Genomic DNA, 10,837 nt, shown 5'->3' with positions numbered 1-10,837 from the left:
AGTTTATATACGTTAGTGTTTTTAATAATGTATGAATTGTAATCAAATCACTTAACTTCAGAGAGAGACCGCTTACGCAGGAGTGGAATACACTTCTCGTTATTCATTATTTACTTGGTTTTCACAATTGGATCACTGAGGAGATATTTTCCTTGGTGATTTATTCTTCCATTTGACACACAGTTTTTGCTCCAAGCTCTTTGCTAGGTACTGATGGGACAGAAGTGAAGAAAATTCAACCCTGGGGGACTCTGATGTCTAACAGGGAAGAAACGCATCAGGGAACACAGGAAAGTGCAGGGTTCTTCGAATCCAGAGACCTAATTTAGGCTCTCGGCAAAGTCATTTTTCAAGAAGTGACATTTAAGCTGGGGTCTAAATAATGACTGGCAGTTTGCCAAAGGAAGAAATTCAGAGAGGGAGAGGGGAAACTTTGAGTTAGGAAAGAATGTTTTACAAGAGCAGCGTCCATGGATGACCCTGGACAGTGAAGCTGGACAGGCAGGGGACTAAGTCCCTGGGGGCTGGAGACTGGGCAGGAGTTGGATGTTTTCTTTGGAGACATGGAAAACTATTTAAAAATTTTAAGCAGGGATGGATATAGTCAGATTTGCATTCTTTTAAAGTTCATGCTAGCCTCTTTTAAAAGATCCTTTATAGGACTTTGCTTGGTACTGCACTGCACCCTGATGACCGGTGAACATCCCTTGAGCCACACACACAGAAATCTCACAGCACAGCGCTGAGGGGTACAAAGGGTATTGCACAAGATGCACAAGTGCAGGCGTGTGTAGGAGGACCCTCGTCTGGGATATGAAACCTCAGAGAAATGTCAGAAAGGAATTGGTGCCTTTGCTGAGATCTGGAGAACAAATAAGAATTAGGTAGTAAAGAAATGAAGGGTGGGTTGAAAGAGAATGTGGCAGGTGTCTGGGGTGGTGTGTGCTGAGCCCCTGAAACTAGAAAAAATGATGCATGCTCAAAAGGCTGCAATGGATTCAATGTGTCCATGGAGTCGAATGTTCAACTTCTTGATCTGCTGCAGAGGGAAAGAAGAAGGGGAGGATGAAGGATAAAATAGAAGATAAGGATACAGCATAAAGAATTTGGAATTCAATCCAAAGGCAATGAAGGTCACCTTCAAGTAAAAAAGAGATCCTTGTCTAGAGACACTGACCTGCCTTTTAGGAAGATACCCCTGACTGCAGCGTGCTGCAGCTAATCAGCTCAAAGGGATTAGGACTTGAGGCAGGTGGCTTGGGTAGGATGCAGGGCCTCATGCCAAGGACCATGGCACCCTAAGAAAGATGGCAGCCATCAGGATGGAGGAATCTAGAGGGTGCATTCAAAATATACTTTATTTATTTATTGGTACCAGAGATTGAACCCAGGGGTGGTGCTTACCCACTGAGCCACCTCCCAGACCTTTTTATATTTTATTTTGAGACAGGGTCTCTCTAAATTGCTGAGGCTGACTTTGGACATGTGATCCTCCTACCTCAGCCTCCTGAGCTGCTGGGATTACAGGCATGTGCCACCATGTGGGCTTCAAAATAAACTTTAAACATGGTATGCACAGAGCTTGGAGATTGATTGAATGTGAACAGACTGGTTTATCTGACTTAAGCAACTGATGGCATGCTGTGGTCAAGATGGGGACCCTTGAGAATAAACCTTCTCAGGATGAGAACAAAGGAGAGAATGATTGGATTTCAAATAGACTGAGTTTTGGAGGTCTTTGGCCCATCTGAGTAGCAGTGTCTGGTAGGCTGTTTAACGTGAAAGGTTAGCTCCAGAGACATATCATTTATTGCTTGGGAATATATTTCACTTCATGATATGCAGCATCCTGGGATTTTAGCATCAGGGGGATGTTGATACTATTCCTGGGCGCTTGGTAGGGTCTCCTCAGGACTGGTTCCTCCCAACACAGAAACCCGGTGAAACAGAGCCTGCTCTTTACCTTTGATTAGAAACCAGCTCAGAGGACTTGATTAACTGTCCACAGTCAAGTCAGCGCCAGAGTTGAACTGTCGCCCAAGGCCACCTCATTAGCCATGTTGAGATACAAGTGCTGGAGACATCTTAGAGCTTGCCCGATCCAACCTCTGGGTTTTATTTAATAAATGGATGCATATGGGGTGTGGTGAGCATCTGTGGAGGCAGTAACTGGTAAGCACACAAAGACTCTGGGTCACAGAAGACTGTCCAGTTTTGTAATGATGAGTTTAGTTTTTGGAATCTAATGATTTTTATAAAAATTAAAATATTTTCACCAGTTTTGGTATAACCCTGGGCAGGGGATCTATTTTCAAATTTTTATGTAGCAGTATGAATCATGATTATGACTGTTGTTGCTGTTAATGTTTATCAAGTACCTCCAGGTATTATATTCTGCATTTTGCATAGATGACCTCAGGTATTTGCCACTGTCACTTAAATCTGGGTTAAATCAATCTGGTTGGACGAAATGCAAGGTATTTTGTGGATGTTCCTCAATTGACAAACCAAACTGGCTCTCTTTACTTCTCTGCTGGATTATTTCACAACATTAGATCTACAGTCTTAAGGGTAAATTCTTGTTTTCACATGGGAAGGGTTGATCTTCCTATTATATGACAAAGTTTGGTGACAGAAATTTCAGCAATGAAGATGATTTAATTACACTCTTTATAAATATATTCCACATTAAGATGTAAATACCCTTTGCAGGGTTTCTCGTTGTTTGCTGCTGTTCATCCATTTCTTCAAAGTGTTCTTAGACCATAACTGTGTGTAAGGTACCATACTGAAGTCTGGAAGTGAGAGGGGAACAAGACTGGTGGTGGCCTGTCTCTGGGGCACTTACATTCTAGCCTTTTTATATCAAATGAGAGCAGCTGCCATGGAGTTAGTTTAAAAATAAAGATCAGAAAAAAAAAAAATCAGTAAGAAGGCAAGAGGGAAATGACAAAAATCTAATTTTGCCCATTTGACTTTTTTTCACTTCTGGAACAAAATAATCATGCTGGAGTGAGTGGTTCATCTACTGAAATACTGCTGTGATTTCATAATTTACTTACCGTTATGGTTCGGATGTGAGGTGTCCCCCAAAAGCTCATGTGTGAGAACATGCAAGAAGGTCAGAGGAGAAATGATTGGGTCGTGAGCGTCTTAACCCATCAGTGAGTTAATCCCCTGATAGGGATTAACTGAGTTGTAACTGAAGTGGTGGGGGTGGCTGGAGGAGGTGGGAATTGGGGCATGGCTTTGGGTATATATTTTGTATCTGGCAAGTGTAGACCGCTCTCTCTTTGCTTCCTGATCATCACGTGAGCTGCTTCCCTCCACCCTGAAGCCATGATGCTTAGCCTCACCTCGAGCCTGAGGAAGAGAGCCTACTGTCTATGGATTGAGACCTCTGAAACTGTGAGCCCTCAAGTAAACTTTTCCTCTTCTATGATTGTTCTGGCCAGATCCATTTAGTCACAAGAGTAAAAAAGCTGACTAAAACACTTACTTTTATTGTTAAAAAGAACATTCCAGGAAAAACCTTGACTAAACACTTAAGGAAAGCAGTAAAAATTACTGATGCAATAATATGGGTGCTTTGTCCATTTTTAATTATCCTATTAACATCTAAGCTGCATCACACACTTGACAAGCTGGGTTTGTCAGGAAGCAGCTACATTCACGAATGTGTGTGATCTCTATTCTATTTCTGACTGGGACTATGTTTTTAAAAACTTGATAGCTTGATACCCATTTCGTTTCATTAGGCTGGATGAGCTGTTGCAGATCATAGTATCAGCTATTCAGAGGAGATTAACGCAGCTTAAACGCCAGTCTGCTCAAAGAGGATTATATGCATCGCTAAGCTCTGTTTACGAATTTCATCACATGGAGAGCTCACACTTAACTCTGCAGTCTTATAATGAAGGTTTTGTGATGAATAAAAAATTATTTTGCAAGGAGTAAGGAGTCGTGCTTGGCTCCAGGCATTGCCCTGTCGAGATTAGCTGTAGGCAGTACGTCAACATCTGGAGTCTAGAGCTCGGAACATCAGCTCCGGTGAGCTCAGTTGCAGGTGCTCTGTTTCCTTGCAGATTCATGTGATGAGGCAAATCCTTGGACCCCCAGACGCAATAAATCCCCACGTTTTCTGAAGACTGACTCAGGTGAGGCAGTATACTGAGTGTTGAGATCAACTGGCAGGCACCTTCGGAATTGACACAATCTCCTGCTGGACAGACACATAGACTAACGCCAGGCTGAGAAGCTCAGAGAAGGGAGGGAAAAACGCTTAGGGTGGGGTGGGGTGGGGTGGGGTGGGGTGGGGTGGGGCGGGGTGGGCTGCATCCAATTTCTGTAGATCAGATCTGATTTCGGAAATCAGATCTGGGTTCTTTCTTTCTTTTCTTTCTTTTCTTTCTTTTCTTTCTTTCTTTCTTTTTCTTTCTTTCTTTCTTTTCCTTCTTTTCTTTCTTTCTTTCTTTCTTTTTCTTTCTTTCTTTCTTTTTTGATTGGTTCTTTTAGTTATACCTGACGGTAGAATCCATTTCCATGTAATTATACAAGCGTGGAATATATCCTATTCTAGTTAGGACCCCAATGCCTCTCTCCTTCCTTTTCTCCACCCCTGTTCCCTCCCCTCTATTGATCTTTCTGCCATTTAACCATAGTTATTTTTTGAAATTAATTTCTTGTGGATATGCATGATAGTGAGATTCACTGTGGGGTATCCACATATGTAGAGAGGAAAGTTAGGTCAGATTCATTCCACTGTCTTTCCTTTTCCTATCTCTCTTCCCTTTCCTTCGTTCCCTTTTATTTAATCCACTGAACTTCTATTCCCCTCCCCTTATGGTAGGTTAGCTTCCACATACCAGAGAGAACATTTGATCTTTGGTTTTTTGGGACACCAAATGTCATAAACTCATTCTTCTTTATGACTGAGTAATACCCCATTGTGTGTATATGCCACATTTTCTTCAGACTTTGATCTTCTTGAGCTAAGATCAATCTATAAGTCAGATCTTATTCGCTTTGGAGACTTTGGGTGAGAACCTCCATCCTTGCCATTTCTGGCTTCTAGAAACTGCCTGCTCATGGCCAACCTCCATTTTCAAAGCAATCACATCACTTTGACTTCTACTTCTGTTCTCCACATACCCTTCCTTTCTTTTTTTTTCTCTCTCTTCCTTTGTGTGTGTGTGTGTGTGTGTGTGTGTGTGTGTGTGTGTGTTTAGACAGGGTCTTGTTGCCCTAGCTGGTTTCGAACTCCTGGACTTGAGCCATCTGCCTGCCTCCGCCATCCTGTGTGGCTTCTCTTCTACTTTTAAGAGCTCTTGTCATTACTGTGGGCCCACCAGGATAATTCTAGACAATCCCCCTGACTTAAAATCAATTGATTAACCACATTGATTCCATCTGTACACTTAATTCTTTTTTGCCATATGGGTAACATATTCACGGTTTCTGGGGATCGGGACATCAGCATCTTTGTGGGGGGCATTGTTCTGCCTTCCACACAGGCTCTGTGGCTTTGACAGAGAATGCTGAGAATTGTTTTCTGTGAAGATGCTCTGGACAGTGTTTGGCAGATGTTCTAGAACAGGCAGGGGTGCTAGCAGAAGGTTTCATTTCAAAAAACAGCCTAGGAACAAGTGTACAGGGGGTGGCTCTGTTTTATAAGTTGTATATGAAATGAAGGTAGTTGATGAATAAAAATTGAATGACCAAGAGAGACCATTGCATTGAGAATCATAGACCAGTAATTCTTTAAAGATACTGAAGCTGCAAATTATTTTATCTCCTGGTACAAAACCAGGAGACCCCAAACCCCAAATGCGCACACACACACACACACACACCACCTTTTCTAAATAGCTATGATTAAATAAAAGGGAGAAATCTGTAGTAACAATAATTTCATGTGCATGAGGGTTCAGGTAAACGAAGTGTTGATCTCCTTGTACACACCAGACTCATCAAGGACTCACCATAAACAAAGTCGAGAGAGTCCTGGAGAGCTAGACTAGATGGCTGAGCCCTCTCAGAACTGATTTCCCAAGTACTGCTGCTTGCATAGGTCCTCCTTCTGCTGCCCTGAGGTTAGAGTTTGTTGGACTGTCACTCTTTCCTCCTGGAGTGAGCTGGGCATCTCTGCAAGTCTCCTGGAGAGGATTTGGGCATATGGGACCTGAGAGGCTGCCTTCACAACTCACTTCCACTGAATGCTACAGAGAACTTCTAAGGACTGCTGTGTTCATTTTATTTTGTTTTGTGGTGCTGGAGATTAAACCCAGGGCCTTGTGCATGGTAGGGAAGCAACTCTACTTCTGAGCTATAGCCCCAGCCCTTATAGTTAGGTTTTGAATACCAAACCAAGCAGTAATGATTAAGTAGCATCAAAAGCTCAGCATAAAATATACTTTGGGTCACTGTCAGTATTCCAGATGATCATAAGGAAAAGTCTCACAGGAGATAATTGTGGATAGCTGATGAAGAAACAGGAAAGGGAGACTAGGGGCTGGGGAAGCTGCAGAGGCAAGTGACAGAGCTGCAGAGCAGAAGAGGCTTAGGTCCTGGAAGAAGATATAAAGGAAAATATACACTAGGCTCGATCTTAATAAGGACATGAGCATCCTAAGGTCCAATGCTTGATTTTTTCATGGCAGGAGAGAAGTCTGCTCTGCAGTACTTACCAGTATTATGTAGTGTTACACATTGTCTTTCTCTAAGCATGATCTTGAGTAACACATACCATTTGCTGGTAGGAGAAAGCTTGGCTTTTGTAGAAGCATCTCCAATTATGAAAAGCCAGTTAATGGACCCACTTCATCTCAAAGGCATCTTGTGGTCATCTTTCTACCACAATGTTGACTAAGGCTCAGATCATCCTATAACATAGAAAGCCCTGGAGGTTTCTTAGCCAACATGCAGAAAGTAGATTTTCTGAATACGCATAAGCATCTACTGTCTGTTCCAATCTAACATCCCAGTTTCCTATCAAGTGGTAGAAAACCAATTGGTCACCCATTTAATCCAGAAACATATAAGGTGGGTTTTAAATTCTAACTCCTTCTCCTTGACTTTTGAGACTATACTAGTTAGAGAATTCATTCATTGTCAACTCCACATGGTGTGATCCTCAAAACGCCTATCATTATCCAGAGCTTACCAATATATTTCTTTTAACTACACTAAAGCCAAAAGAAATCTGCTTCATATCATTAACCCAAGTAGAGAACAGGAATCTAGAAAATTTGACAACTACCTTTCTATAGAAAGAAAAAGGCCATTGGATTCCATTCACCTTCATTATAACGTTAAGGTTAATATAAACCTGTGAAGATCAGCAAGTCTTTTGAAATCACTTCCCAATGGAAGCAGTTGGTGAAGCCAAAACAGAGAAGAGAAAGTTTCTTAGACTGACTACTGGGCTGAAGAAAAAGAAAACAGTGGTTACATCTCAAGCAACTTCTAATTAGACATCCTTGCAATAGGGGTAGGAAATTTGTCTTCAATTGTACAAAGAAGCAGCAAATGAAAATGTTGATAATAGGGAAAGTCAGAATTGAAAGAAAATTATAATTTGCTTTGAATATGACTGAAAACAAGATAAGAAGAAGCAGAAAACCAAACAAGTCCAAACCCTGAAGAAAAATTAAATGAGAAAATAAATTTAAAAATTAATTGGCTCAGCAAATTATTTCATCTCCAGAAGTGGAATGAAACTAAGATATAAGTATTCATGTTGATTTCAACCCATTTCTGAATGGTAAACTGCTTTCTTCTCTTTCCTCCTTGAATCTTCCAAGATCAGACGAGATTGGGCGCGTTCAGGGTGGTATGGCCGTAGACTCCTCCTTGAATCTTTAGGTCTTGGATGTTCGTTGGGTTTAGCAACTTTGGTTGAGATTTCTTTCAAGAGAATGACTGAATTTTCCTGTAAGGTGACCACAGAACTTTTTCATGTATGACATCCCCCCAGGGTGAGGTGGCAGCTGTCCCTCTACCCCCACTAATGTGGATTTACCCACAGAATATGGTGGTGGTACTTCTTGAATTTCAGGTCTGGGTCACTAGGAGCCTTGCAGATTTTTTCTCATGAAATACAGGAAAATCTTAGGAAAATTGGCTCCACACAAATACCTTGACTAGTCTGAGACCGTCATGTTGTGAAGAATCCCAAACCAGTCAGGTGAAGAGGTACTAGCAGAAGTCTGCAAGTGAGGCCTGCTCCGTGGGGCTCCCTACCACACCCCTGCCAGTCAGTACAGCATGTTCATTCACTGAGCGATGGGGTTGTGTTTACCTGCAGTGATAGACAGCTGGAGCAGAGATGTGTATGGATTGGGGGATGGGTTCTCAGGGGAAGACATCCCATGTCTGCAAAAACTTAGAAGGTAAGAACTCTCAAAGGTCACCAAACTGGGTTTCTGAGTTCATAAAAGGGAAAGTTGATGTTCAAAGAAGCTGCAAATTGCCCCAAGGTCACCCAGCACATGAGTAGCAATAAAGCAAGAAGCCAAGTTTTCCACATGGAGTGTCCTTTCACTACGTAAACATGCCTCAGTCCTTAATTGAAGAAACATCCACATCTCTTCATGAATCTGGGGTGCTAACTTTGGAGAAAACCTGAACTTCTTGTCTGGCTTCCAAATTGGGGTGACCATAGCTGTGCCACATCTATGCTCCCCTCAGCAGACAGACTCCAGGAAGCATAAAAATTCTGGAATCCACGTTTTATGGATGCAGCCTGAGTGAAGCGTTTGATTAGCATCCAGGAAGCCAGGGGCTGAGACTATACCCACATGACTGCAGTGGTCCACTCAGAACCTCAGGGCCCATAACTCTACCCCTTCCCCACACTCCGTGCTTCTTATCTCTGCCGTCTTTGGTGCTTCTTTTAGTCTCAAACCATAGCTCCTCAGGCGAATCTGTCTTTCCTTTGGGCACGTATTTGCAGACGAACTTTCCCTGTGTTTGTATCACTGTTCAGTGGATACACCTAGCTCTGTGCTCATATAGACCTTGGTGATAATAGCCCAGCAGAATCACAACTAGATTAGAAGAAAGTCACTGAGGAATGCTTCCCTTGAGCTGTGGCAGTATTCACGATTAGGTAGACACCAGGAACTTTCCAGTTAAACAGTGCTGGCAGCTTGGTACATGGGCCCACTGCCTAGGCCATGCAGAGTAACATCCCTCATCAGTGACCATGTAAACCTTCCAGAACTTCAGTGCTTATCACCGCAGCTCCAGGATCTCCCAGAGATAATAAAAAACGGAGTCAAACAAATCTGCTAGATTCTTTCTTCACAGAGCTTAATATACACACTATTCTGTACTTCGCCCTTTTATTTAAAAAATCAGTAAATACTTCATTTTTATGTGTGGATATTATTACGTTTTTGGCTTAGAGGCACTGCTTCTGGTTTAATCAGTCACCTATTGGAAGACTGGACCATGTTATTCTGGTGTTAAAAACATTAGTAGTTAACACCCTCACCTGGGAGTTGGATGTGAGTAAGGATACTCTTCCGAATCACCATTTAGAGAAAAATGAATACCAGGGTGGACTGAGCTCCCTCCCACCTCTTCGGGATTCCAAACATTTGTAATTTATTTGTATGAATATTCCCAATCATCCCTGCTATGGTTTGGCTCTCGAACGTCCCCCTGGGGCTCATATGTTGAAGGCTGTGGCATTTTTGGAAGGTGATAGACCCCTTAGTAGTTGGGACCTAGTGGAGGCAGTTAGGTCATGGTGGTGTACCAGGGACCGGGCCCCTTCCTCTCTCTCTTCTCACTTCCTGGCCTCCATAATGTGAACAGTTTCTTCTACTACATATCTCATTGCGGGGTACTGCCTGACCCCAGGCCCAAAAGCAAGGGATCATGGACTGAAACCTCTGAAATAGTGAGCCAAATGAAACCTTTCCTCTTTGTAAGCTGCTGATCTCAGGTATTTGTGATAGTAACAGAAAGCTAACTAATACAATCCCTGTCATGTTATTTTAAAAATTCTCACTGGTAGTGTCAGTGATTATTATATCTTCCCTAGGCCCTAAGGCAGCAACTCCTGATTTGGAACTGTCAGAATTCTGCCTTCACAATTTCATCTACAAACATGCAATGACATCTGTCTCCACACTGATGTAGTTGTAAATGCAGACCTGGCTTAAATACCTGCTCCTTCTTAACTGGCAGTGTGTGGCTGTGCCTCTGATAACCTCTCAGTGACTCAGTTTCCTTATAAACCAGGCACAGTAACATGATAACATTAACATAGACTCTTCAGGAGACTTTTCTGTGAATTAAATGAATATTTATGTGCTACATACAAAAACAAAATATGTATCAACAATTTATTACATATGTCAAATTTGCTTTAAGTAATTTCTTATTTTCTTCTAAAACATATTCCCACTATGTTTTAGGTATTTGTTTCAGCAAAAATAAAATTCTTTCCATGAAGAACTTGCACCATAGAAAAGAAAAAATATCCTAAATTTTAACTTGTCAGTGAATTTAGAATAGCAATTCTCAACTTGAAATCCCAAGAGGCCATTTACCTTTGGATTAGAATTTGGATGAGTTTTTAAAATAAGTAAAAAATTCCTAACTATTATTACAGAAGGCAAAGATTTGGGAAAGTATGGTCCTCAAAAGCATGGCGAGATCTAAACCTTAAGTGCCTGGAAGTTATTTATTGATAAAAGGAATTAAGTAAGAAATCTGGTGCTTTTTTCCACTAGGGTGATGGCTGCCAGGGAGGCACTGCCTCTCTGGTGGAAGACATTAGGGAGCAACTGGCAGGACCACCAACTACAGAGAGGAGGTGGCTCCG

The sequence above is a fragment of the Sciurus carolinensis genome, chromosome 15, assembly GCF_902686445.1.
Source record: "Sciurus carolinensis chromosome 15, mSciCar1.2, whole genome shotgun sequence".
NCBI classification, from domain to species: Eukaryota; Metazoa; Chordata; class Mammalia; order Rodentia; family Sciuridae; genus Sciurus; species Sciurus carolinensis.
This window is presented reverse-complemented; position numbering follows the sequence as displayed.